Below are 5,658 nucleotides of genomic sequence, written 5' to 3' on the forward strand. Positions count from 1 at the left end.
TAGGGAGAGAAATACAATTTTAGGGAGAGAAATAAAATTTTAGGGAGAGGAATACAATTTTAGGAAGAGAAATACAATTTTAGGGAGAGAAATACAATTTTTGGGAGAGAAATACAATTTTAGGAAGAGAAATACAATTTTAGGGAGAGAAATACAATTTTAGGGAGAGAAATACATTTTTAGGGAAAGAAATACAATTTTAGGAGAAATACAATTTTAGGAAGAGAAATGCAATTATAGGAAGAGAAATACAATTTTAGGGAAAGAAATACAATTTTAGGAGGAGAAATACAATTTTAGGAAGAGAAATGCAATTATAGGAAGAGAAATACAATTTTAGGGAGAGAAATACAATTTTAGGGAAAGAAATACAATTTTAGGAGGAGAAATACAATTTTAGGAAGAGAAATGCAATTTAGGGAGAGAAATACAATTTTTGGAAAAGAAATGCAATTTTAAGAGGAGAAATACAATTTTAGGAGGAAAAATACAATTTTAGGAGGAGAAATACAATTTTAGGAGGAAAAATACAATTTTAGGAGGAGAAATACAATTTTAGGAGGAGAAATACAATTTTAGGAGGAGAAATACAATTTTAGGAGGAAAAATACAATTTTAAGAGGAGAAATACAATTTTAGGAGGAAAAATACAATTTTAGGAGGAGAAATACAATTTTAGGAGGAAAAATACAATTTTAAGAGGAGAAATACAATTTTAGGAGGAGAAATACAATTTTAGGAGGAAAAATACAATTTTAGGAGGAAAAATACAATTTTAGGAGGAAAAATACAATTTTAGGAGGAAAAATACAATTTTAGGAGGAAAAATACAATTTTAGGAGGAAAAATACAATTTTAGGAGGAAAAACACAATTTTAGGAGGAAAAACACAATTTTAGGAGGAAAAACACAATTTTAGGAGGAGAAATACAATTTTAGGAGGAAAAACACAATTTTAGGAGGAAAAACACAATTTTAGGAGGAGAAATACAATTTTAGGAGGAGAAATACAATTTTAGGAGGAAAAATACAATTTTAGGAGGAAAAACACAATTTTAGGAGGAGAAATACAATTTTAGGAGGAAAAACACAATTTTAGGAGGAAAAATACAATTTTAGGAGGAAAAACACAATTTTAGGAGGAAAAATACAATTTTAGGAGGAAAAATACGAGAAAAAATGTCATGAAAATAATTTATAAAAAGTTTTAATCGAACTTGGAATTTATTCAGTCTTTTTTAAATATTCAAAATAATTTTAGTGAAAGTTTACCTGGAGATTTACCTGGAGAGAGTTCCGGGGGTCAACGCCCCCGCGGCCCGGTCTGTGACCAGGCCTCCTGGTGGATCAGCGCCTGATCAACCAGGCTGTTGCTGCTGGCTGCACGCAAACCAACGTACGAGCCACAGCCCGGCTGGTCAGGAACTGACTTTAGGTGCTTGTCCAGTGCCAGCTTGAAGACTGCCAGGGGTCTGTTGGTAATCCCCCTTATGTATGCTGGGAGGCAGTTGAACAGTCTCGGGCCCCTGACACTTATTGTATGGTCTCTTAACGTGCTAGTGACACCCCTGCTTTTCATTGGGTGGATGGTGCATCGTCTGCCAAGTCTTTTGAATAATAATATAGCACACGTCATTGTATTTTTTTCATCCATCATTATAGCCATTATATTTTGTATCCATCATTATAGCCATTGCATTTTATATCTGTTATTAGAGTCATTGTATTTTGATCTATCAATATAGCCACTGTATTTTTTCATCCATCATTATAGCCATTATATATTGAATCTATCATTATTTTCATTGCATTTTGCGTCTCTCATTACATCCATTGTATTTTGCATTGATCATTATAGGCATTGTATTTTAATAACACTGAAATGGCTCTAATGGATTCATTCTAGAAGTATAAATAATAGAAGTCCTCAGGTTGTTCTTCAACGCTATACATCCTTGGTTATGCCTCATTTAGACTATGCTGCTCAGTTCTGGTGTCCTTATTACAGAATGGATATAAATGCTCTGGAAAACGTACAGAGGAGGATGACAAAGATGATCCCATGTATCAGAAACCTTCCCTATGAGGATAGACTGAGGCCCTGAATCTGCACTCTCTCGAAAGGCGTAGAATTAGGGGGGATATGATCGAGGTGTATAAATGGAAAACAGGAATAAATAAAGGGGATGTAAATAGCGTGCTGAAAATTTCCAGCCAAGACAGGACTCGCAGCAATGGCTTCAAGTTGGAAAAATTCAGATTCAGGAAGGATATAGGAAAGCACTGGTTTGGTAATAGAGTTGTGGATGAGTGGAACAAACTCCCGAGTACAGTTATTCAGGCTAAAACGTTGTGTAGTTTTAAAAGTAGGTTAGATAAATACATGAGTGGGTGTGGGTGGGTGTGAGTTGGACCTGACTAGCTTGTGCTGCTGGGTCTGGTGCAGTGCTCCATCCTTAAGTGGAAATGACCTGACTAGGTGGGTCATTCGGCTAATCCGGGGGGGATATGGACCTGCTTCGCATGGGTCAGCAGGCCTGCTGCAGTGTTCTTTCTTTTGTTCTTATATTCTAATGGTCAATGAGAATGGAGTTCTTGTTGCTGTATCACTTACACATATTTACAGTCATTATACACTTTATTTACAGTCATTATACACTTTATTTACAGTCATTATACACTTCTTTATTTACAGTCATTATACACTTCTTTATTTACAGTCATTATACACTTCTTTATTTACAGTCATTATACACTTCTTTATTTACAGTCACTATACACGTCTTTATTAACAGTCATTATACACTTCTTTATTTACAGTCATTATACACTTCTTTATTTACAGTCATTATACACTTCTTTATTTACAGTCATTATACGCTTCTTTATTTACAGTCATTATACACTTCTTTATTTACAGCCATTATACACTTCTTTATTTACAGTCATTATACACTTTATTTACAGCCATTATACACTTATTTATTTACAGTCATTATACACTTTATTTACAGTCATTATACACTTTATTTACAGTCATTATACACTTCTTTATTTACAGTCATTATACACTTCTTTATTTACAGTCATTATACACTTCTTTATTTACAGTCATTATACACTTCTTTATTTACAGTCATTATACACTTCTTTATTTACAGTCACTATACACGTCTTTATTAACAGTCATTATACACTTCTTTATTTACAGTCATTATACACTTCTTTATTTACAGTCATTATACACTTCTTTATTTACAGTCATTATACACTTCTTTATTTACAGTCATTATACACTTCTTTATTTACAGCCATTATACACTTCTTTATTTACAGTCATTATACACTTTATTTACAGCCATTATACACTTATTTATTTACAGTCATTATACACTTTATTTACAGTCATTATACACTTCTTTATTTACAGTCATTATACACTTCTTTATTTACAGTCATTATACACTTCTTTATTTACAGTCATTATACACTTCTTTATTTACAGCCATTATACACTTCTTTATTTACAGTCATTATACACTTTATTTACAGCCATTATACACTTCTTTATTTACAGTCATTATACACTTTACAGTCATTATACACTTCTTTATTTCTTTAAAGTGTTAGGCTGATAGTAATAGTGCTAGACTTACAATATGAGAACCCTAGCCTCTGGGGAAGTTAAGAGAGCCTCTGGGGAAGTTAAGAGAGCCTCTGGGGAAGTTAAGAGAGCCTCTGGGGAAGTTAAGATAGCCTCTGGGGAAGTTAAGAGAGCCTCTGGGAGGTTAAGAGAGCCTCTGGGGAGGTTAAGAGAGCCTCTGGGGAGGTCAAGAGAGCCTCTGCGGAGGTCAAGAGAGCCTCTGGGGAGGTTAAGAGAGGCTCTGGGGAGGTTAAGAGAGCCTCTGAGGAGGTTAAGAGAACCACTGGGGAGGTTAAGAGAGCCTCTGAGGAGGTGAAGAGAGCCTCTGGGGAAATCAAGAGAGCCTCTTGAATGGCCAAGAGAGCCTTTGGGAAGTCAAGACTCTCTGAGGAGGTCAGCAGAGATTTTAGGGACGACAAGAATTTCTGGAGATATCAAGAGAGCCTCTGGGAGGTCAAAAGAGCCACTGGGGAGGCCAAGAGAACCTCTGGGGAGGCCAAGGAAGACTACTACTGAATCAGACCACATTTGCTGGTTGTTTCTCAGTACAAGTGAGATAAGTTTGTTGACGATGTTCCGGCTGGTTGTTGCCAGGTTGCTGTCTGTGTATACTCCAAGACACATAATACATAGATCTACACGGATACATGTTAATATGTGTGTCTGCGAATTGATGTGTAATTCCTAAGTAATAGTAACTCTGTTAGTTACAAATAGTCCCTCTGCTAGAGCGGAATCTCTTATTATTATTATTATTATTATTATTATTATTATTATTATTATTATTATTATTATTATTATTTGGAAATAATATTAAGGCTAGTTTTCTGACAATGTTCAGGTTAAGTTCCATAATGTTCAGACGGGGTTTCACATGGTTCATTCAAGGTTTCATAATGTTCAGACGAGGTTTCACATAGTTCATGCAAGGCTTCATCATGTTCAGACGAGGTTTCACATGGTTCATGCAAGGCTTCATAATGTTCAGGCTAGGTTCTATAGTGCTCATAATGTTTGATAATAAATGAATTCATAGATTTACAATTGTGGACCAGTACTCTCTAGTTTATTTCTAGTACTGCACTGGCCAGCTAGATTTTTAGAACTTGCTTTACCTGCAGAAATATACATAGATCTACATGGGATGCGAAAACATGCGATTATATTGTGTAGTATAACTTGCACGAAGTGAATCACTGTAAACAGCAAACGCCTTTCACCCTTCCATGGAAGATGTGTTCATTTAATATCATACCTGCAGGTTCCTCCCAAGAAGCTCGTTACTAGTAATCCCTTCCTTAAATCACTTGCAAAAGCAACTGCTCAAGACGAAATTTCTGGCTTAACTGTTAGTAATAATATATGACAAGTTATATACAGTGATGGATGGAAACAGGAGTGTACTGGCAGGGCTGCAACTGCTCTTGTTGTTAACTTCCTAGTTAACAACTGTAACAACCATGTTGAGTTTGGAATAAGAATTAACAACTGGGAGTCTACACTGCGAACTGAATTGTTGGTCATAATAATGACGCTAAAGTTAACTTATGACACTGAGCCTGACTCTGTCATCATCGCTGATTCTGTCATCATCGCTGATTCTGTGTCATCACTGAAGGCTCTTGACTCACATAATGACTCTAACAACATGCTTATTGCAGAAACCAGGTATAAATATGAAAAAATAAGAGAAAAATAGAATAAAATTTGCACTTTTATAGATTCCATCACACACTGAATCACTACTTCATGATAAAGTTGATAACTTTGTCAAAAAAAGAGACACTGAAGGAAAATGCATAACAACTTCGGTACACGTGTGCCAAACATTAGGAATATGAGTGAGGTAAATAAATTTGAATGTCTTGTGAACATAGAAGTCTGATATGAACGTAGATAAGCATATTTATGTAGAGGCTGTTGTAGCAGCCAGGCTTAGGCTTGGCTACAAGTATTTATGTAGAGACTGTTGTAGCAGCCAGGCTTAGGCTTGGCTACAAGTATTTATGTAGAGG

Source organism: Cherax quadricarinatus, chromosome 42 (genome assembly GCF_038502225.1).
Source record: "Cherax quadricarinatus isolate ZL_2023a chromosome 42, ASM3850222v1, whole genome shotgun sequence".
NCBI classification, from domain to species: domain Eukaryota; kingdom Metazoa; phylum Arthropoda; class Malacostraca; order Decapoda; family Parastacidae; genus Cherax; species Cherax quadricarinatus.